Source organism: Humulus lupulus, chromosome 7 (assembly GCF_963169125.1).
Source record: "Humulus lupulus chromosome 7, drHumLupu1.1, whole genome shotgun sequence".
In the NCBI taxonomy this organism is placed as follows: domain Eukaryota; kingdom Viridiplantae; phylum Streptophyta; class Magnoliopsida; order Rosales; family Cannabaceae; genus Humulus; species Humulus lupulus.
The window spans coordinates 196,277,967-196,303,687 of record NC_084799.1 but is presented as its reverse complement, the minus strand read 5'-3'; the positions used below and the strand labels follow the sequence as shown (position 1 = coordinate 196,303,687).

The 25,721-nt window shown below is 34.3% G+C and overlaps 1 pseudogene; it reads left to right on the top strand.

The window, feature by feature from the left end:
• The first annotated feature begins 200 nt into the window (after positions 1 to 200).
• Positions 201 to 23,332, top strand: LOC133790086 (uncharacterized; annotated as a pseudogene).
• Positions 23,333 to 25,721: the final 2,389 nt, after the last annotated feature.

Below are 25,721 nucleotides of genomic sequence, written 5' to 3'. Positions count from 1 at the left end.
AACTTCCTCATTATCTTTCAAAATCTCTCACTTGACAAACCACAAGTCTAGCTCGATCACTCTTAACCCTCCAACTATAAATAAACATCTTTAGTTATCTCAACCACCAAGTCAAGTACTCATCTCATTAGCAAAGAAACCCCTTTCCTTCCCAAGTCCAACAATCTTTTCTTGTTCTCCTTCTACATTCATAAATAAACATGGGATTTCATTTGCCAGGAGTTGTACCAACTAAGAAATTTCTTCGAAGGTCATTGTCTAATTCAAGCAAAACAACTTCAAACGCTGCAGATGTCCCGAAAGGCCATTTAGCAGTTTATGTTGGAGAGAGCAAAAAGAAACGGTTTGTCATTCCTGTGTCAATTCTAAGACAGTCTTCATTTCAAGACTTGCTAGTTCAAGTTGAAGATGAATATGGATATGGTCATCCAATGGGAGGCCTCACAATTCCATGCAGAGAAGACATGTTTATTGATCTCATATCAAATCTGAATGCTTCGTAAGGCTGACTACAAATGTGGCAGATTTTTTCAATACAACATTTTGTAAAGCAAGAAATTGAGATTCTTTTATTCTTATTTTTCTCCTTACCTTGTGGAGTAGAAAAATAGCTCCCATAGTGAGAAATGTGTAATTCAGATACAATTGCAATTGTTATACGAAATTTTAAGTTTAAACATATTTTCTTGTTTCTCTTGAGCTTCGGTATCAATGTATTTTTTTAATATTATTTAATTAGGCCGGTCTGATAATTAATATTACTAATATGATGAAATAGAGTTATTAATGTTATTCCCACAATGCTCGCTAGCTATAACTGGCCAAACGTTAAGTAATAAACTTTAAAGTTTGACAATAATTTGGATGCTTATTTATTTATTTGATATGAGACCGATAACAATAATTGCAAGAGCAACTATTCTCATTTTTTGCATTGTTTTATCATGATGTGTTTGGTGATAGTATGTTAGCATTAGGATTTAGGTAGTTACTACTACAAAGAACCACAAGTATTTTGCAAAGATTATGTTGAAAACATAATTGCCAATAAACTATTAAGTTTGATCAACCATTTAGAATGAGCTCCGGAACAAAAACTATAAATATATTATATATATATATATAGAGAGAGAGAGAGAGAGAGATTTTCTTAGTGTTGATGCAACAATTTTGTTCTTTCTATTTTGGGAGGTACTTAGTATCAAACAATGATTCTCCGATCTCTTTCCGGCAGTGTTGATAACTCAGGTGATCGTCGAATCGTCTGGGTGTACCTGCAAGAAAGACACTCTGATGCTTAAGACACTATCCCCATTTTTTTCTCTAGCGAAGTGATATTTATAGGACAAAATACTAAGGGGTTAGTTGTTCAATCTACTTCCTGATTGATTACTAGAATAACTTAATTTCCCGCCAGAATGTCTATTGGCCCTTGATGCAGAGGACAGAGGCAAAGCTCGCCTCTGATCCGTGGCTTCTGACCGCGTCTCTTCTATTCGGACCTAAACGCTCTATTTCACTTGTTCCAAAATAACAAAACATTTGGGCATACAATTGCAATTGTAATTCAGATGCAATTACAATTGTTATACGAAATTTTGGGGATAACATTTGAGAAGAGAAATCAATCTCTCAAAATACTTTTGAGAGATTCGAACAAGGTGTTTTAATGGTGTTCGGAGGGATAAGTTTTAGGCACATGCTTAAGTAGCTATGCCATATGCCCGAGCGGTTGTGCCGCATGTCCGAGGCTACATGTCTGAATGACTCGACAGACACGCTGAGGAGCTGCTGGCATGCGCGCATCCGAGGATTTCCATGACCGAGCGACTGCATGCGTCCGGGCGGCTGCGTGTGTCCGAGCAGCTGAATGCGCGTCCGAGCGGCTGGGGTGCATCTGAGGAGCAACATGTCTGAATAGGCATGGGCATCCGAGCGGCTGGGGTAGTGTCCGAGCGGCTGAGGTGCGTTCGAGAAGCCAGGGAGAGGTGTCTGAGGAGACATTGGCTAGCCATCCGAGCAGGCGCGTACCCAAGCGGCTAGGCCGTGTGTCCGAGGAGCTGGAAGAGTGTGATCGGCTGGGCGCTGATCCGAGTAGATGGCGTGCATCCAAGGAGCTGGAAGAGTGTCCGAGCGGATGGCGTGGTCCGAGCGGATGTGTGGTGTCCGAGTGATGATGCCCTGGTGTCCGAATGATGGTGCCATTACATCCGAGCAGACAGTGGCATATTCAAGCAGCTTAGGGGGACATATTTATGGTGCCCTTGGTGATTCTCAAAGAAGATGACCGATCGGCCATATACATGATTTCCCAATAAATTATTTTCGAGGGGACAACAAATCTCAAGGGCATGGAACACAAACATGTTTTTCTTACTCATGGGGTACTACAACAAGATCAAAAAATGGAATTTGAAGAATTCAAAAGAAAAGTTCAATCATGGGTTTACTACAAAAGTGAGAGTTACTGACCGGATGGAAGCTTTTGGATGACCTCAAAAACATTTTGCTAGAGAAAAAGTTTATCATACGAGTAAATCATATAATAAACTTAGGGGGTAAATGTTATCCCCAAAATTTCAGTTCGATGACGTGGCAATCAGAAGTGACAAGTGGCAATGCATGGTCAATAAATGGCACATTAATAGCCAATAAATGTATTGGCTCTTCAGAGTTGTGATATTACTGGTCATGAAACTTATTTATCTGGTTTGGAAGTGATTTGACCGGCCGGGTAGAATTTTTGTCTGACCGGTAAAGATTTTTTATTGACTAGTAAAATGTTCTGGCCGACCAGTGGAGTATTTTGGCCGACTAGTCATTTGCTTTGCCCGACCAGTAAAGTGTTTTGCTAGACCAGAAATGTGTCATGCTAACTAGAATATGTCATGCTAGACCAGAGATATGTCATGCTAGACCAAAGATGTGTCATGATAGACCAGAGGTATGCTAGAGGAATGCTTGCCTATGCCGACCAGTGAGTTGTCTTGGCCGACCAGTCACTTCGGGGATGGATTTGGTTGGTCCACGGATCAAAATCTCAGAAGTTACCGTCTAGTGACTCTTCAGTAAAGCCTCGGTAACAGCTTCAACCCGAATCATTCTCAACTGCCGCGGGAATCTCTCAGATATCCCGGAATAATGGCTATATTATTATAATTTAAATTTATTTATATTTTATTAATTAAAGTTTGTTGGAAGGACCAAGGACCCGGTCAAAAGGATATATCTGATGTACGATCCATGAGCCTATAAATAAATGGCTCATGGCATCATTCAAGGGGATCTGATCTTTTTGGAGACTGAAAGAACTCTCTAGATTTTAGACTTTGGGACTGTTACTTGAGGAATTTTCTGAGAGAGCTTAGAGAGAGAAAGCTTGTATTCTCTAGAGAAACTCTGTATTTTTCTACTTACACTTAAGAAACTCAGTTGGCTCAAATTCATCCAATCTTAAGTGTAGGATCTATATATCACAACTCCAAGTGGATTAGGCTTGCCAATAAATTGGGGTTGAACCACTATAAAATTATCAGTGTCGTATTTTCTCTTGAAGGTTTACTGTAGTTTTGACGTTTATTCGTCGTTGGCCAAAATCATGGTCAACAACCAGTGCTAATAAGCATTTCCTGGCCTATATGTAATTAACAACACTAATAAGTGTGTCCTAACCTACATGTCCATATAACAAGGCTAATAAGCGATTCCTTTGCATTCACAAGCAATAATAATGCTAATAAGCATATCTTTATCATTCATGCAACCGTCAAGGGCCAAGCTCTATCAGACTATACATGCCCGACCAGTCTTCAGGAACCCTTAAACCTTGGCATCTCTGATACCAAGTTGTAACGCCCTCCTAATCAAGGACGGTTACACTGTGTACTTTAAATAGTGTTAGACTTTCTAATCAAGTCATTTGGTTGTAAACGTGTAACTAAGGTTAATGTCAAGGGTTAGGGTTAAAAGTTGTGGTCAAAGGGAACGTTAACTTTTCATTTAAAAAGTTTAGTACATACATGGGATCCCAAAATGATACAAACAAATGCAAGAAAAGGGTATATACAAGTCAAAAGTTACAACCAGCCGATCTAAGCGGAAAAATAAGGGATACAACCCTAGTTTCTCTGACATATCCCTGGCCGTGGTGGTCGAGCAGCCACATATGTACACGCCGCCACCGAAGCTCTTCAACTCATGGCTGGTCTAGCTTTCCTTTCTACTTACCTACACCACATAGCACCTGTGAGCCAATGCTTAGCAAGAAAACTTAAACATGAGCATGAACAATAAATACAAATTCCATATACATATCTAGCATGCCTAGCAATAATAACCTACTAATGCATGCATACAACTACAAATAAATGATCATAGAGTCAACACGGGGCCCTATGCCCTAGCTATGTGACCATAGAGTCACCTGGGGCCTTTAGCTCTGAGTAACTAACCATAGAGCTAACCAAGCGCTTTGTTTTCCAACGACCATAGGGTCGACCAACGTAATAGTAAGTCCATGATTAGGCCTAAACCTGTCGACCAACGCGAAGCGTGTTATTTCCGCCCTTGACTAATAAGTCAAGGCTTTAATCAGACATTCAGGTAACCAGGTAAACAGATACAGATATAGATAAGCATACTACAGACAATACAAGTATGCATACATATTAATCATGGTATCTTAACCAATCAAATACAAACACAGTAATAACCATGTTCCTTAATGGGCTCGATCCCTACTTATGCAGACAATGCAAGAAATCATTAAACAATTATACAGACACAAAGCATTCAAGCATAACCTTAATCACATTCATTTTCAGGGGCCCGAGACCTATTCATAGTTACAATCAACCACCGGGCCAAGCCCTGATCACATATATCACGCATTGGGTGCAGTTTTGTTACCTTAGGTCCGAGTGCAATGTATATTAAGAATTACCCTCGAGCACGAACCTATTTCTGAGCCCCTTGGGATAACCTAGTCACAACCATAATATAGAATCCCGTTAAAAACGGGCAAATAAAGGCTTCTGAACCGAGTTTTAGCCTCCGAGACGTTGAATTCTACTAAACCGAGTAGTAGGATCGATTCCGAGCCCTTAGGTTTGAGTTCTCGCACTCAAAACCCCCCCGGGGCTCAAAAGCCCAACAAGCATCGCAGCCCAAGGCAAAAGAGTCACGGCCCGCCTCAAGTCAAAGAGCCCAAGACTCTCCTCTGCACCACACGCGCCGCAGCGTGCCCCTATTGGCACCGGGGCTCAAATGGAGGTTCGACACCTTCTTCTCCTTCTCGTTCATGAGAGTCGCGGTGCCCAAGAATAGGGTCGCAACTCGACATGAAAACTTAGAAATTTCCCCATTTTCTTCAAGCCAAAACCCACCAAAAACCTATCCAAACATAGCTAAATCCCAAAGGTAAAGTTCCTAATCAACTCAGCACCTCAAAACACACAAAACCCAAGCTTAAACTTGGCCAAGACCTCATCAATTCTCCAAATTCAAATTGAGTTTCTAAAACTCTACAACTTGGCTAAAAACTAGAGAAACAAAGAGAATCAAGGCTTAAAATCGTTACCTCAATTGCCCCAAATGATGCTAAGCTTCTCCCCAAACAATCCTGAGCCTAAGCCAGCTTTGATTCCTCCTAGATCGCAAGAATTCCCAACGAATCGAGTGAGAGAGAGTGTGAACAGTGAACATGTTTTTCTGTTTTCTATATTTGTGAGGTTACTTAGAGTTCAAGTAACTCTAAGTAAATCCCGAGGCTCGAGGTACCTAAACCATCCCCAACGGTAAAATAGTCAAAATCCCCATAATTCCCTCATAATCTCACTAACTCCGAATATATCCTCGAATATTTATTCCCATTACCCGATGACCCAATAATGTACAAGATACCCAAAATACCCCTTGACTCACCCCGAGTCGGGTATTAGGTCCCGTTGTGACTTTTTCGCTAACTTTCTCCCTAAGATTGTCTCGTGTCGAGTAACACAAATATACTCACATAATAATGTGGTCTCACACATATATCACATACATGCACATATACTCCAAATATACTCATAACGGGCCAACTTACGAAAATTTCTCTTCTAATAAGAAATGGGCCCACATGCATATTTAATACACCTAAGCATGCATATATACTCATATTATAATATAACTCACGTAATCATATAATGATACACATATATATCACATAAACACATAATTTTCCATAATTTGTAATCTTGGCCCCCTAATCAAGGCCCTAAGCCTTATTAGGTAATTTGGGACATTACAATTCTGACCTTTGTTATCCTTCTTGAAAGCTTTTCCTCGAATCAGTAAACCATCTCCATTGTTTTCTTCCTTTTGCTTAGACCTTCTCTTTATCTCTTTTGACTTTAAAGCATTCTACTCTTCCTCTAATGTCAATGAATCTTTATCATACTTCATGATGTCCACAAAATGCTCATAGCTTTCTATTGGAAGAGAATTAAGGACTATGGTGGCTTGGTCTTCATTTTTGACCTTGATCCTAATGTTTTCAAGATCAAGAATGATCTTATTGAAGTCATCAATATGATCTTCTATGTTCTTTCCTAGTGTCATCTTAAAAGAATACAACTTTTGTTTCAAGAACAATCGGTGAGAAAGAGATTTTACCATGTAAAGCTTCTACAATTTGAGCCAAAGTCCAATTGTTGTTGCTTCCTTTGAAACTTCTTGTAGCACTTTGTCACCAAGGCTTAGAATAATGGCATTGTGTGATTTCTTAAGTGAATCAATATTCTCCTTCTTAGACAATGTTGCATGCAACTTTTTTTCTTCCAACAAGGCATCCTGTGATCCTTGTTGTACCAACAGAGCACGCATCTTGACTCTCCATAACCCAAAATCATTATTTCTTGTAAACTTTTCAAGATCGAATTTTGCATTTCCCATTTCCTTCAATTGTCCACTACAATCTTGAAAATGAAATTAAGACTTCCCGTCAAATGATCTGGCTCTTGATACAAGTTGTTATGCAACTAAATCGATCCCTCACACCAATAATGAGCTTCAAGAACAACCAAGAACAAAACTTTGTCTCAGAAATACACCCACACAATTACACAGTGTTTACGTGGTTCAACTAGGATCTATGTGATCCTAATCTACTCCGCGGGGGAAACCAGCTCTCTTAATTTATTAATGAATGTAGCTCTATTACAAAAAGTTAGTATACAAAATAAGTCTCAAGCCTTTATATAGGTAGGCTGATAAAAAATAGACTATAACTAACTTAACTGAATTGGCATATCAATCTCGGCTGTCTAAAACTGATTGGTGTAAGAAATATAACAAGTACATTAAGTGTCATTAACAGTAAATACACATCACATATTCTCTTATGTTTCAGCTCTATTTAAAGAGTGAAGATTTGAATAGAGCGCATAATTAAGATTTTCAAGCTCATAAAATATATTTATCTTTATTATTTGTTGATTTTCATATTCACAAAAAACCAACAAATGGTATCAAGAATTATTTCTTGAGGGACCTATGAGTTGAGAAAAACACAAAACAATGACCCGAAAATCCATAAACACAATCCATAACTAAAAATCCATAAACACAAGCCATGGAAGCTGAAACAAATAATTTCTCAAATTTCACTCCAGAGATATTTGACGGAAACAACTACCATCTTTGGGCAATACGTATAGAGACATACTTGGAATCTTTGGATCTTTGGGATGTTGTGGAAGAAGACTATGAAGTTCCTTCACTTTCGAATCCCACTATGGCACAAATTAAAGCCCATATAGACAAAAAGACAAAGAAATCAAAAGCAAAGGCCTGCTTGTTAGGTTCAGTCACAACCACCATTTTCACACGCATCATGTCTTTCAAGTCAGAAAATGAGGTAAGGGAGTATCTCCAGAAAGAATATGAAGGAGATGACAGAATTAAAGTTATGCAAGTCTTGAACTTAATCAAGGGATTTGAACTTCAAAAGCTAAAAGATTCCAAAATGATGAAAGAAAACTCTGATAGGCTTCGCGATATTGCAAACAATGTAAGACGTCTTGGAACTAAATTTTTAGAATCAAGAATCGTATAAAAACTTCTTGTTATAATTTCATAAAGATATGAAGCAACAATCACTACCTTGGAGAATACCAAGATTTGTCAAAAATGTCCCTGTCAAAATTGGAAAATGCATTACTGGCACAAGAGCAAAGGATGATGATGAGAAAAGAAGATGTGATGGAGGGTGCTCTCAAAGCAAAAGCAGAAGGAGGAGGTAACAACTGCAACTACAATCACAACCACAACCATAACCACAACACAAATGAATATCCAATATGTCCACATTACAAAAAAACAAATCATCCACAAAGTAAGTACGTGGAGACTTTATGTTAAGTGCATAAAATATAGAAAGCTTGGACACATAGAACGAATTTGCAAGTCTCAACAACATGAGGAGGCAAAGTCTTTTAACTAACAACATGAAGATAATGACCTCTTATTTTAATAATGACATAAATGCTTTGTTAGATTTGAAATGTTAATAAACAATACTAAGTCTAAAAAATATTAGACTTAGATTTTACATGTCTTAGTAATTTAGTTTAAAAAATAACCAAATAATTGGTCAATATACCAAGTCTTTAGGTTGTTAGTTTCTTTGTTAGGTATGCTTGATATTAGGAAAAATTTTAAATTTTAAAACTATTATGTTATGTTTCAGCTCTATTTAAAGAGCAATGATCTGAATAATACAAATTATATTAATACAAATTTAAATATATTCTAGCTCATAAAGTATCTCTTTCTTTAATTATATAAATACAAATTTAAATATTATAAATTATCGTTATTATAATAATACATAATACAAGACTAGATATTTAGTAATTATATTAATTTAATTCAAATATTATAAAATATTAGCATTATAATAATAATTAATACAATACTAAATATTTAATAATTATATTAATACAAATTCAAATGTTATAAGATATTACTATTATAATAATATATAATACATTAATCTTAACTTTTATTAAAAAAAATTATCATTTATATTAAAAAAGAAAACATGTTATTTTTTTTACTTAATCTAACTTATATATAAATATATATATTGATATTAAATAACAAAAAACATTATCACTACAACAGAAATGAGTATTAGAGGCGGAGGCTTCCGCCGGTAATACATATTACCGGCGGGGGTCCGCCGGTAATAATCCGCTGATAATACTCGGTCGGTGATTAGGGGTATTACCGGCGGACTGACACCCCGCACTACAAGAAACCAGTTCTTAATTGCGCCGGCAAAAATTACTTTCACCGGCGCAATTCGTGAATTGCGCCGGCAAAAATCAAACCCTTTGCCGGCGCAATTTTACGACGGTAAAGGTGACTTTTGCCGGCGCAACCCCTAATTGCGCCGGCAAAAGTATCGTGTTAAAATCTGGCATTACTTTTGCCGGCGCAACCACGAATTGCGCCGGCAAAAGTAATGCCAGATTTTCAAAATAAAACATACAAAACTTTTGCCGGCGCATTTCACCTAACGAGCCGGCAAAAGTCAACGTGTTTTTTAAATTTTCACACGTTTGAAATAAGGTAGGTGGGCATACTTTTGCCGGCGCGTTTAGTTGCGCCAGCAAAAGTCGAGATAATTAAAACGACGTCGTTTTATTTTAGGGTTTACTTAAACACTTTTGCCGGCGCAGTTTTAGACTTTTGCCGGCGCAACGAAACGCGCCGGCAAAAGTTATAACGATATACCCAGCCGCCCGAGCCTCCTTCTTCCCCATTTCAGTTTTACAGTTTCGAAACAAAGCTTCTCTCTCTCTCTCTCCTCTGTGATAATCTCTCCGACCACCGTGAGCCATAATCCCACCGTGGCTTCTCTCTCAAGGTTAGTGAAGCTTATCTCTCATGGTTAGTATTCGGTATTTTTAACATTTTTGGATTTTTTTCTCTATATTTTTTTTTGTAATTGTATTTTTTTTTGTTATTCTCTCCCTAATATAAACAGGTGTGTAGCTCCTCTCGGTAAAATAAGATTAAAAAGGTTAGTTTATATATATATATATATGTTTATATATATATATATGTTTCGGTTTATATATATATATTTATTTCGTTATATATATTTATATATATGTGATTATATATATATTTATATTTATCAGTTTATATATATATGTATATATTTTTATATCCGAGTATATGTATATATTTATATATCTGAATATATATATTTATATATATACATATCAGTATATGTATGGATATATGTTTATGTATATGTGTAAATGTGTTTATATATATGTTTATGTATATGTGTAAATGTGTGTGTATATATGTTTATTTAATGTTAAATTTTTTTAGAAAATTGATTAACATAAATGTATGTGTGTGATATTTGGTATTATAGTTATATTTTTCTTTTAAAAAAATAAATAAATATGTGTAGTTTTATAAAAATGAGATTAATAATGAAAAATAAAATACGATTTTAGTATTTATTAAAAAAATTTGATTTGAGTATGTATATTTTTTAATTTTAATGCTTAATATGTATATTAAAAAATAGATTAGATTATGTATATTAAAAAAAAAAATATTATATTTTTTATATTAAATATTATTTGTTTATAAATATTTATTAAATAAATTGTTTTGATGTTACTGATATAAAATGATATAAAAAGATTTGATATATGTTATTAATCTTGGTTTATGTTGTGCATGTTATGAGAATGTTCTGTATATTGCTCTGGGAATATTCTGGTTATATATGTGTTTAATTTGTAGGTTTTTCAATTTTTGGGATAGTTTGAAATATAGTCGTTATGCTGCCCAAATTTTGTTGGAGTTAGTAAAATTAATAAAAGTTTAATAATTAATTAAATAAAAATTTAAGTATAATTAAAAATTCATCAAAAAAATAATTTTTAACTATAATTTAAATAAAATAAAATTACCAATCATAATAATTAATAATTAATTTTAACATTAATATTAGATGTTTTGTAATTGAGAAAGTTAAAAATATAAATGATTTAATAAAATATAAATATAATAAAATTATTATTGATTAAGTAAATAATCCAATACAAATTGAAGAATTTAATAAAAAATTACAAAATGGAGATTAATGTATAATTAAATTAATTTTAAATTAAAAGTAATAAATAAGTAAATGTTAAAGTAGACTAGTCAACGGACACGTGGCAGTACATGATTGATCTACATTGTTATTATTCTTAAAATAATTTTTAATTTAACAAAAAAATAAAATTTACATTTTTTTAAAAAAAATTCAAAAAAATTTTCAACTTAAGATTAAGTATGAAAAATACATTTTTTTTTAAATTTAATTTTATATTGTTAATATCATCAAATTTTTTAATTTATTATTATTATTATTATTATTAAAATCTTCCTATTTATCATTTTGTCTACTTGTTTGGAATTAAATATTAAGTAATTTTGTTTAAAATCTAAGCAATAATTTAAGATTAAATATTTTTTTTACTTAATCCTAAATAATTGATTAAAAGCAGCAAATTTGATTTTTTTTTTTTTTTTTTGTAAAAAATGAAAAAAAAATTATTTTTTGTTACCTTTAAATTGGAAAACAATAAATTGGATTTTTAAAAAAAATAAAAATATAAAATGTTTTTTTTTATGAAAAATTATTTAAAATAATAATAATAATAATGTGTACCAATCATGTGGTGTCACGTGTCATGTAAGTGTTAGTAAGTTGTAAGTTTGAGTAATTTAGCCGCAAATATCTCTATAAATAATTATTTTTGCCAGGGATAGGATATTATTATCAGTTAGTGATAATTAGGGAGACAAACAGTCATGAAATACTTTGACTATCATTTCCCTCATTTTAAGACAATTATTAATATTTTCTTAATTATTTCGCTTAAAGATGGCGAGCGACAGGAGCTGGATGAGTGCGAGGAATCGTTGGTCTCTGGAGTATAGAAATGGTGTTAAGGAGTTCTTCGATATCGCAAAAAATCAGTTGAATGATCGGGGTTTGGTTCGCTGTCCGTGCAAGAAATGTGGGAATGTTAAGTTCCAGCCTATAAATGCAATTTCGATGCATTTATTCAACAATGGCATCGTACAGTCCTATAAAGTGTGGCATTACCATGGAGAGGCGTTGCCGTCGCCACCAGCTGTGGTACGAGATCATGATAGAGATGAGATAGCGGATATCCTGGAGGATGTTTACGCTGAAGATGACGTTCCCGCTGGAAACTATAATGATCCTCCCCAAGATGATCCTCAACATCGCGACAAGTATGACAATTTATTTAAGGAGATGTCAAGTGAACTGTACCCGGGTTGCCGAAAGTATTCTGCGTTGAACTTCTTGGTGAAGCTGATGCATCTCAAAGTAATTAACAAGTGCAGCAATCATTACTTTGATGGTTTGCTGGAATTGTTAGTCGACACTATGCCTGACGGAACAATTTTACCTAAGTCTAACTATGAGGCGAAGGCAAAGTTGCGGAGTATTGGATTGGGATATGAGTCCATCGATGCTTGCAAGCATGACTGTGCACTGTTTTGGAAGGAGAATGCGAATTTGGAATTCTGTCCGGTTTGTGGTGAGTGTCGCTGGCAAGATAATCGTGGGAACGGGAAGAAAGTGGCCCATAAGGTCATGCGGTACTTTCCGTTGACGCCGAGATTGAAAAGGCTGTACAGTTCCAGATATACTGCAGAGGATATGAGATGGCACTATTCTAAAAGGCCAAGGGAAGATGGTGTGATGAGGCACCCCGCTGACAGTAAGGCGTGGAAGCACCTTGATGAGTTGTACCCATCTTTCGCAGCCGAACCTCGAAATGTTAGGCTTGGGTTGGCTACAGATGGTTTTAATCCTTTTGGGAACATGAGCAACTCTTACAGCATGTGGCCTGTGATACTTGTCCCATACAACTTGCCGCCGTGGAAGTGCATGAAACCACAGTCATTAATGTTGTCTATTCTTATTCCAGGTCCTTCTTCACTTGGAAAAGATATCGATGTCTATATGAGACCTTTGGTTGACGAGTTGAAGGAGTTATGGATGAATGGTGTCGAGACAAGAGATGCATACAATAGTACTGATAACTCTACAAAATAGAGTTATTTTACCACATTTTATAAGCCAATTGTTGCTTAGTTCTTGAGTTTTAAATTAATTTATCAATTTTTTAAGTAATTTTGAATTTATTAGTTTTATTTTGATTTTATGTATTTTTTGTATTTATTTTGTTTAATTATGTTGTTACTAATTTATGTGTGTTTAATTTCTTTATGTAGGTGTATTTGTTGGGGCAAATGAAATGTTGATAAAATGTTGGTATAAAGAAATGAAGAAAGCAAGCCCAAAATGAAAGGCCCAATCCAATTCTTGACAATGCCATGTCATCAATCCATGTGCTTCTTTCTCCACCATTGGATTTGTAACTATAGGAAAAGATGACAATTTTGAACATGAATCCATGTGCTTTTTTTTTAGACCAATAGAAGTGTTATCCTTTACCAAAGAATTTATCTATTAATAGGAGTCTCATTTCACCATTTCAAGCACACCTTCTCTTACACCACTTCTTCCATCTCTCTATTCTCTCCATCTTTTTCTTTTCTTAGATTAGTTTTTATGTATTTTTAGAGGAATAATTTGGAGGTTCCTCCTCCAAATTTTCCTATTTATGTTGTAATTTTTATTTTGTTTTTGATAGTTATGGGTTTCTAATCCACTTAAAATTATTAAGGTGGAGGATGAACCAAGATATAACTATATAGTGTTTATTTTATGTTGACCTCCCAAAATGAGCAATAAAGTTTATGATTTTTCTTCTTCTAAATATTTCTTTCATCTATAATATCATGTATTTTAGATTGTTAGAACATATTTTACTTGGTTCTTAATTGTGCAAAAACATAGTATTCTTTGATTAAGATGTGTCATTAAATTGTTCACATCCAATGCTTAGAACAAAAATACTATATTTTGCTTTAGAAATAACATTATTTGATTTTTTTGTAGTTTCATTAAATTGATTCACAACTAATGATTTGAAGTTATACTATTGAAGTGAAGGAAAATGTAAAAATAATGTTTTGGAAAAGGTAATTAGATTAATTTCAATTATCACTAAAAATTGGGAAGTCAACATATTAATAAATATTATTAGTTATATTTTGTGGATTCTAAAATCTTAATAATTTTATAAATAACTATTAAAAACAAATCTTTTTAGTTTATTTATTTTTAGTATTTTCTTTCTTTATTTTAAAACAAAACACATTAATCTTTGGAACTAGATTAGAAATTTATTTCACTTTGGTAAAAATAGTTTTCTCTTTTGATTTAAGTCAACTCCTTTGGGTTCGACCTCGTGCTTACACGAAAACTATTCTATAAATACGATTCGTGCGCTTGCGAGTTTAAATTTTAAAACATACCCGTTTTGGGTCCATCAAGTACCTTGTTCAATATGCGTGTGGACCATTAACGACTACCCAGCTTATGCTATGATGTCTGGGTAGAGCACAAAAGGGTACAAGGCGTGTCCCACATGCAATGAAGAAACTCCCTCTGTAGGGATTAGAAGTAAAATTGCATACATTGGCCATAGGAGATTTCTTGATATGGATCATGAATGGAGGAGCAAACGAGCACTATTCGACGGTAACAAGGAACTCAGGCCACCACCGAAACATTACTCCGGTGATGATGTGTTGAAGCAATTAGAGAATTTGCTGATTAGACATCCTGGGAAACACAAAGAATTTGGTGGTGTGAAACGCAAAAGTGCTCCGATTGAACTTAATTGGTCGAAGAAGAGCATATTTTTCGAGCTTGATTATTGGGAGTTATTGTTGAGGCATAATTTGGACGTAATGCACATTGAGAAAAATGTTTGCGACAATGTCTTGGGAACTTTGTTGAACTTAGAGGGAAAATCTAAAGACACTGACAAGGCAAGACTTGATCTAGCAGACATGAAAATTAGGGAAAAACTCCACCTCCGCAAAGAGGGAAACAAGTGGAAGAAACCGCACGCCAGTTACACCCTCAGTGTCCCGGAGCGTCAAGTTTTCTGTGAATTTGTGAAGTCAGTTGAATTCCCGGACGGTTTTGCTGCAAACCTTTCGAAGAATGTCAATGTCAATGATGGCAAAATAACTGGGTTGAAATCACACGATTGCCACGTGTTGTTTCAGCAGTTGTTGCCCGCCGCAATTAGGTCGTTTTTGGTTCCGAAAGTTCGGAAGCCAATTATTGAGTTGTGCGGTTTTTTCAAAAAACTTTGTGCACGGACTTTGAATGTGAAAGACCTTGAGAAGATGGAGACAGACATTATCACCATTTTATGCAAGTTGGAAATGATATTTCCTCCAGCATTTTTCGACATTATGGTGCATTTGGTTTTGCACCTTCCGAAAGAGGCAATTCTTGGCGGTCCCGTGCACTTTAGGTGGATGTATCTCATTGAACGTTCGATGGGAGTTTATAAACAGTATGTAAGAAATAGTGCACGTCCGGAAGATTCAATCGCAGAAGCTTACGTGGTGAACGAGGCTTTAACCTTTTGCTCAATGTACCTGCGGGGGGTTGAGACTCGATTCAATCGACCTGAGAGGAATGACGATCGCGTTGAATCCCAACCAAATCGGGAATATTCTATTTATAAGGCTGTTGGTCATCCATTTGGTAAGAAATCAAGTATGCTCCTCAATCCGCAGTTAAAGCAAAAGGCTGAGTGGTATATCTTGAACAATTGTGCTGAAATTAAGGAGTACCTTAGGTGTGTTTTCTAGTATTTTTTCAATAATGATGTTTGGTTTATATACCGAGTAAAAACCAAAATCATAGTTTTTTTGTTCATTTGTAGTGAGCATATGGATGAATTAAGAAGACGGGGGGGCTCGAATCTTGAAGTTCAACAAGAAACTTATTTTCCTCAGTGGTTCAAAGAAAGAGTATGTATATTAGTCAATTCTTTTCTGAAACCCCACTTAATCAATCCAAAACTAACTTTCAATGTTAATGTTGATAGGTGAACGGTTTGCATGAGTCAACACCTACTGAAGTGAATAATGAATTGTATGCTCTCGCAAACAAATCAAGCGGCACCGTGTATTCATATCCAGGGATGATAGTGAATGGTGTGAAATTTGTGACTCGTGGTCGTGATATGAAGCTTAAAACACAAAATTGCGGTGTAATGGTGCCAAGTGAGGAAAGAGTGAACTACTATGGAGTTTTGGAAGAAGTAATTGAATTGTCCTACTTGATGGGTTACAGTGTTGTCCTATTCAAGTGTAGATGGTTCAATACAAGTAGAATTAAAGTGGAATCCAATTTTACGAGCGTATATGTGAAAGAAGAATGTTATAAAGATGATCCTTTCGTTCTCGCATCTCAAGCGAAGTTGGTGTATTATCTTCAAGATGTGAAAAATGGGGATGATTGGAGGCTCGTTAATGAATACATTCCAAGGAATGTATGGGATTTCTCAAATTCCGATGTTGATGATATTGAGACCACAAATGATATACCAATATTGCAAGAAGTTAATTCTTATTCATTTCAGTTGTGGGTAGAACTACCAATTTTTTATAATCTTCAGTATGATCGGGTTGATGTCAATGCCACTGAAGTGCACAACGTTGATGATTTGGTTGGCGAAGGTTCAGATGAATTTGTTGTCGATGATGAAGTTGAATTTGAAGACGACACGTTGGCCGAGTATGAAGACGATGAGGATGACGAGAATGTTCTAGTTGATAGTGATAGTGATAGTGATGTTCGTAATGATGTTGTAGTTAGTGATGATGAGGACAGTGATATGTAATTTAAACAAGTGTATGTAACTTTTTATTTAATTCAATGAAAACTTTATTTATTATTATTAATTAATGATAGTATCAAATATAGGTACACACGCACCTAGTGGATGCTTTGGGGATAGTCAATGTATTCATGTACTGCTACTCATTTTTTCAAAATATTTGATGAAATATTTTGAAAAAGTGGGTAGTCGCACATGTCTGCTTACTATCTCCAAGGGATCTACTAGGTCGGAATAGGGTAGGTTGGGAAAGACAATAAGTAATAAAATGTTAATTCAATAACAAAAAACAATAATGATGCACCTAGTGGATGCCTTGGGGATAGACAATGTATTCATGTACTGCTCCTCATTTTTTTTAAATGTTTGAGAAACATTTTAAAAAACTGAGGAGAAGTACATGACTCATTACTATCTCCAAGGGATCCACTAGGTCGGAATAGGGTAGGTTTGGAAATACCATAATGAATAAATGTTAATTTTATAACAAAAAACAATAGACATACATAATTTGAATTAGTTAAATAATGAATATTTTAATGTAGAATGGCCGAAACAAGTAATGACATAGGTGGTGGCTCCAAGAGAGGCAGGGGAGCTTATTACGGTGCCAATATCGAGAAGGAGCTGGCCATAAAAAAAGTTAGTCATTTGAAAGTAAAGTTTGATAAAGAAACTGGAAAAGCTATTCAAAAGTACGGCAAGTGGTTCAACAATTCCATGGCTCGTTATTTGCGTAGCACCGTACCCCCAACTACACTAGCTTGGGAACAAGTAAAACCAGCTGATATCGAAGTTATTCGAAAGAGACTATCTGTAAGCATTCTTTAAACCTTTAATAACTCGTTATTAAATATTTTGTCTATCTTCATAATATTTTAACAAATTCCAATTTTAATTGTGATTTTAGGAAAAATTCATTTATCCAGAAGACAATCCAGTAATCAACGATGCCATGGTAAGACAAATGCAAAAACATCTGACTGATTGGCGCCACACGATGAAGAAACACTGGGTAGATGTTGGAGGAGAGGTGGACAATGAGAGAGCGAAGTCAAAACCTTTTGTGTCGATTACTTCTTCTGATTGGGCAATTTTGTGTGATTTTTGGGCTTCTGATTCTCACCAGGTATGCCGTAGATTTTACATTAATTTTGAATTATTTAATTACAATTTAGATTAATGAGTATTGTTTTCTTTTTGAAGCGTATATCGAAGAAAAATAAAGAAGCTCGAGCTAAAATGACCATACCAGGAGGACACGGTTCCAAATCCATCATTGCCCATGTTTATGATCACGTAAATTATAATAACTTATATCCTTACATTTACGAAAATATTATAAATGTCACAATGTTTAAATAATTTGCTTTTTTAGATGGACCCATCTACTGGCCAGCTCCCGAGCATGATCGACACATTCGAGCACCTGCACAAGAATAAGGATAAGTGGATTAGTGATGCAGCGGTGACAGAACATGTAAGTTGCATAACCTTAACTAATTTATGATCATTTAACTTTAAAAAAGTTTAGTAAATAATTAATAAATATTAATTATTAATTGGTTGTTGTCAATTAGTAATTATTTATTAATTATTAATTAAATTTTTAACAATGAAATCTTTATAATCTATGTGCCAATATTTTTATGATTAATGATTGTGGACTAAGATAAAAAAAGAATGTAACTAATGTTGTCCCCGTATCAGGGAGCTTGCGGGCTAAAGTAAATTTGGTCATAAAAATCCATTTCTGACTGAAAAACATGCAAATGTAGTTGATGTATATGTTTGGAGACGTAAATTCCCCATTAATGGAATTAACTGCACCTACCGTATATATCAATAACATCTTCATGATTTTCAATCAGAAATGGATTTTCATGACCAAATTTACTTTAGCCCACTTGCTCCCTAATACGGGAACAAAATTAATTACATTCTTTTTCAATCACTGGTCTGCAGTCATTAATGATAGGATGTTGGCAGATAGATAATAAAGTTATATTTTATATGTTGTTATATTAAAAATTTATAAGTTAGGTTTTCAAATAATGTTATATTGGAATTCGAAATACGTGCTTTTTATTGTGCAGAATGAGATGACCGAACGTCGAGCATCGTAGAGTACGACCCCTGCATCATCTGCTGCTTCTTGTGTCGGCGATAATGTCGACGGTCATTTCCCGCCTGATATGGATATTGTCACAGATGTCCTTGGACCCCGCTCGCGTTATAAGAAAGGGTTTGGGGGGTTGCCTAGGTTGAAGGCAATTGGCACAAAGAGGGCAGCATCTTCGTCAACTTCTCAAATGTCCGGGCAATTGCCACCTGAAGTGGACACCATTTTGCAGCAAAATCAGGACATTATGCTAGAAAATCATAACCTAAAGAAGCATGCGACTAAACTTGAGAGTCGTCAATGGCATCAAGATCTCCTGCTCAGTGCTTTGTTGAAGCAGGTTGGTCAATTGGCTCCTGGTTTTACTGTTGACTTACCAGACCAGGATTCGGACGAGGACGATGATGCTGACGGGGGCGGGAATGATGAGGCGGCCAGTACTCATTTGTAGAACTTTTTTTCTATTTATTTAAAATTTAATTTATGAGACATTTATTTTACTAAATTACTTTTATATTTTCATGTTTGGTGGAGACAATAAATATTAATAGTTGTAATTTTTTATTTATTAATTTATAAAATTTTAATTTTAATTTTATTTCTAATTAAATAATATTACTAAAAAATTAAATAATTATTAATATATTAAAATTGAAAATTATTAATTAATATTAATATATTGAAAATAATATTAGTAATTTAATCAAAATTATTATTTTAAAAATACTTTTACAGGCGCAAAATTACGTCGGCAAAAAGTTTCAATCTTAACTTCACATATACACCTTTACCGGCGCAAAAATGCGCCACTAAAAAATTAAACTATTGCCGGTGCATTATTGCGCCGCTAAAAGTGTCTTCCACAATATCGTAACAGATTTTTTTACCGGCGCATTCATATTTTTACCGGCGTATTTTTTCGGCGCCAAAAAAGGCCATCGCTGGCGCATTATATTTGCGTCGGAAAAAGTGAAATTAGCGACGGAGATACGACGTGATTCTTTGCCGGCGCAAAATTGCGGCGGCAAAAACTCCATGGTTTTTGCCGGCGCAAATTTGCGCCGGCAAAAGTCTCCTTTTTTGTAGTGCCGCCAGTATTCCATTAATACCGGCGGATTAATAGGGGCGGGACTCTGCCGGTATAAAACTTATTTAATACCAGCAGTCCCGCCCCTAGTAATCTGCCGCTAATAAATATAATAATTTAAGGAACAAAAAAATAAAATAATAACACCATTAAAATAGGAAACAACTTATAAAAACACAAACAAAATTGAAAAAATATGAAATCCATAAACAAATCCCATTAAAATAATTTATTAAACAACACAATAAACTTAAGAACATCATAAATCTAAAATATGTGAAATCTGAAACATATACAATAAAAAAAAAATCATAAAACAACATAACAAACTTAAGAACATCACAAATCTGAAAATTGTCATGAAATCCATGCCGTGTTCAAACCCCATCAGTGGCCAAACTCTCTGCCATGGTCAAACCCACGAACCTCATAGCCCCACTATGAACCACCACCACCTAAATATTAGAAAAACCAGTTAGAGAGAGATAGGTAGAGTGCGTGTGAAAGAGAGATATAAAGAGAGACTTACCATGTCTATCGCCGTCACAAACCTCGACCCCAACCATGGGCCAATGCACCCCAGAGGCCCTTAGCTTCGTCGACACCAAAGGCCACCACATTGGCTCTAGAAAATGCTCGGACAGAGGGGCGGTGGTGGTGCTCGGACAGAGGGGTGGTGGTGGTGCTTGGACAAAGGGGAGGACTGAGAGAAGAGTGCGTCTGAGAGAGGGAGAGAAGAGAAATGAGAGGGACGGACGAAACGATGTGCAAATTTTTCAATATATAAGATTATTAGAGGCGGGGACCCGCCGCTATTAATATTGTCCCGCCGGTAATAAACTATTAGCGGCAGGACCCGCCGCTATTAATATATCCCGCCGGTAATAGTCTTATTATCGGCGGATATTTACCCGCCGCTATTAATATAATCCCTCCGGTAATAAACTGTTAGCGACGAGACCCGCCGCTATTAATATATCCCGCCGGTAATAGTCTTATTACCGACGGATATTTACCCGCCGCTAATAGTATTAGCGGCAAATAGTCCGCCTCTAATAAGGGAAAATACCCGCCGCTAATAATTTTGAAATTTAATACCCTTTCGTTTCCCGGGCATTGTATTAGCAGTGGACTACCCCCCGCTAATAATTGGTAAGTCTGCCGCTAATAAAAAAAAAAATATTTTTTATTAATTTCCACATTATTAGCGGCGGACCCAGTAGTCCGCCGCTAATAACCCGTATATTACAGGCGGACTAAGTCCGCCTCTAATTTTAGATTTTCTTGTAGTGTATATATATGTGTCATTAATGTGTGATTAGAATAATATTATGAATTTTTATATCTTAAATATAGTAGCTTATGATTTAAAAGGTTATCAAATTATTTTTTTGAAAGAAAAAACCATAAACAATGTTTTTGTTTTAATTTTCTTTCAATATATGTTTATGTCATAAGTTTATATATAATATTATTTATTTATTTATAATTTATATGATAATTATAAAAATTTACTAAAAATAATTAATAAACTTTATAAATAAAACTAAGAAAATTTACATTGCATTTTATTTGGACCTAGTAAATATATATTTATATAATTATATAAGTTAAAATAGATAATAATAATAATAATATTTTAAAAGAGAAGTATATATGTTGCACACCACTATACTACTATGCCTACAAATCAATTTTATAGGTGTTGATGTTAGTATTTTCATAAATTATTTCTGACAGAGCAAGATTCTTTTCATTTTTTTCCCCTGTCATTAATTAAATGTTCTCTGTTTGTATCTCTAAAAGATACTGATATCTTCAAGTCAATTAAAAACGATAAAAGCTGATATTGTCATTATGTTGAAGAAGTTATATAAATAATAATAAATAAAAAATGTAGATGGACCTCAACATGTTCTTAACCAACTAACTAGCAAGTTTTGTTTACAAATTAATTTTGAAGAATTTATGCTTGGAAAACCAATCTTAAAAATTAGTCTTTTATTAACTTAGAAAAAGATTAATTAAATTAAAAACAACTGCTTTTACAAGGGTTTTCTTGAATATATTAAAAACATTTTTGAGTTTAGTTGAAGCTGGAGGGACCGAGCTTTGGACTGAAGCAAGAGAAACATTATTAATTTTATGAATAAGATTAATCTTGTCAAATAATGATAAATAAAAAATGATATATTATTAGACTGTTCAAGTAGTTATTGAACTGGGAACACAGAAGGTCCAAATGAATGCTCTTGTCAGATATATATAATTTATTTTCTAGTATTCAAGTAGTTATAAATATAAAATGGGGAACTTCAATATATATATATATATATATATGTACCTAACAAACTAACAGTAAAGCCTTAATTTCTATTTGTTTTGGAGTTAGGAGATTTTGGAGATCAAACATGACCATGTGAAGTTTGAGAGGCATGCTTATGCCTATATTATTTTATTTGCAAAACCAATCTTTTTGGTTGTTTTTTCTTAGATCACATTGCTTATAAAAAGTTATATTTGCAATCAATTTTAAATCAGATATATACTGATAAGAAGTTGGAGAGAACCATGTGATGATTTCTCACTCTCTAAAGTAGTAGGGTCTATCATCTTTCTAAAAAAATATTAATTAAGCTAAGTTACAAATAACCAAGTTCTAAATAAGTGGGGTGGGGTAATGTGTGCTTATTTTATTCACTGAATTTTATTGAGTAGTACCAACTAAGACAATAATCCCATGTGATTGTATTCTTCCAACTTCTTCATTAACTATTTTTCAATATTATCTCTCACATGGCAAGCCAAAGGTCTAGCTCGATTACTCTTAACCCTATCCAACTATATAAATACTTAGCATATTTAGTTATCCCAACCAAGTAGATCCTATTACATATCTGTTCTTGTTCTCCTACTACTACATTCATAAACTAAACTACCATGGGTTTCTATTTGCCAGGAGTAGTACCAACTAAGAAATTTCTTCGACGATCTTTGTCTAACTCAAGCAAAGCAGCATCAAATGGTGTAGATGTCCCAAAAGGCCATTTAGCAGTTTATGTTGGGGAGAAGGAAAAGAAACGGTTTGTCATTCCTGTGTCAATTCTGAGACACTCTTCATTTCAAGACTTGCTAGTTCAAGCTGAAGATGAATATGGATATGATCATCCAATGGGAGGCCTCACAATTCCCTGCAGAGAAGACATATTTGTTGATCTCATATCAAATCTGAATGTTTCATCGTAACAAACACTTTGTAAAGCAAGAAATATTGACATTTTTCCTTATTCTTATCATTCTCCTTACCTTGTGGAGTGGAAAAATAGCTCCCAGAATGAGAAATGTATATGGATGTTTACAATTGCAATTGCTCTACGAAATTTTATGTTTCTCTTTAGCTTTGTTTTCATCCTCAAATAATAGTGGGAAAAAAAAGTTGGAGATCAAACATAGCCATGTGACAATGCAAATGCTTACTCCTACATTTCCATATATTTCATTTGCAAACCCAATAATCTTTGGAAAATTTCATGTTATATGCATGATAACTTAGTAAAAAATTTTAATATGTCAACATTAATTATTATTCCAAATATATGACAATTTTAATTTTTTAGACAAAAATACTCCTAATATTCAAACACATATTTTCTCTCTCAATCCAAACTTTCTCTCTCTAACATCTCTCATTCTCTCACTCTCTAACATTCTAATCTTGTAGATCTCGAAAAAATACCATAATTAAAAAAAAAATCATCTGAAACCGACATTTGAGTGAAAAAATATGAACCTCCAAAGTTTTCGTCAAATTTCATTATAGATCATTGAAATTGCATCGAAATTGCATTGAAAAATCATCGTTTTGGACAAAAATCAATTCAACATCGAAACACCATTGATTTGGCATCGAAACATCATTGATTTGGTATCGAAACACCATTGATTTGGTATCGAAACACCATCGATTTTGCATCAAAAAATCATCGTTTTGGCCAAAAAAACAAGTGTTCATGATTGCATTACAAGAACATCGAAACACCATCGATTTTGCATCGAAACACCATACAAAAACATCTAAATTGCATCAAAACGATGCATTTTCGATGCAAAATTGATGTAATTTCGATGCTCTTGCGAGCAATCATGAAACTTGATTTTTGGCAAAAACAGTACTTTTTCGATGCAAAATTGATGGTGTTTCGATGCAAAATCAATGGTGTTTCGATTTTCTTGCGATGCAAACATGAAAACTTATGTTTTGGCCAACACAATGCTTTTTCGATGCAAAATCGATGGTGTTCGACGCAAAATCGATGGTGCATCGATGACGTTGCAACGCAATCATGAAAACTTGATTTTTGGTCAAAACGATGTTTTTTCGATGTAAAATCGATGGTGTTTCGATGCTCTAGCGATGCAATTATAAAAACTTGTTTTTTGGCCAAAACGATATTTTTTTTCGATGGTATTTCGATGCTCTTGCAATGCAGTCATGGAAACTTTTTTAATTTTGCCAAAACAATGCTTTTTCGATGTAAAATCGATAGCGTTTCGATGCAAAATCGATTGTATGTTGATGCTATTGCGATGAAATTATGAAAACTTATTTTTGGCCAAAACGATGCTTTTTCGATGCAATTTCGATGCTCTGTACTAAAATTTGACGAAGACTTTGGAGGTTCATATTTTTTCACTCAAATGTCTGTTTCAGATTTTCTTTTTTAATTTTGGTATTTTTTTTCGAAATCTACAAGATTAGAACGAGAGAGAGTGAGAGAATGAGAGATGTTAGAGACAGAGAGTTCAGATTGAGAGAGAAAATGAGTGTTTGAATGTTAGAAACCGAATTTATGATTGTCTCTTTTTCCTAAATATATTCCTGGGTAGTTGAACAGAACCAGAACCATGTCCTTGGCTGATTAATTATTAGCTCATGATTTGAATAGGTATTAATTATTCAGTTTCCATGATTCATTTGATGTAGCAGTAGTTAGACTATAATTAGATCATCTTTTTCTCTCTCATATATAAGATCTCTTACATCAGTAGTGTAATAGTATATCTCAAAAACAATTGCTTTCAACTCAATTTGTTGCTTCTATATATACAGCCATTCCCCATTCCTAAATAAACCTATAATAAATACTTAAAAGAAATTATCGATTCCTAATTAATTTTTTTTTAAAATTTTTTTTACTTTTATAATTTTTTTTATTTAAGTAAAATTAAAATCCATTTAGTACTGTCAATTAAAAATATTAATTTTTTGAATTCATAATCATTAAATTTTATTTTTAATTCAAAAAAGAACAAGTATATATATAATTTAAAATACAATTTTTTTTTCAAAAAAAAAAAAGAAAAACTATCTCATCAGATTTTTAGTAAAATCATATAATATTCAATTTTCATACTTATAAAAATTAAAATACCACTACAAGAAATAGATGTTTCAGGGGCGGCAGGTGTCGCCGCTGAAGACCCCCGTAGTCGCCCCCAATACATATTAGAGAAATGACATGTTGTCACTGATATGTCGCCCTTAATACGTCGATGCTAATAATCCACCTTAGTAGCGACCATGATAGTCAACCTTAATAATCAATAATTACGGGGCAACAGTGTTGCCCATGGT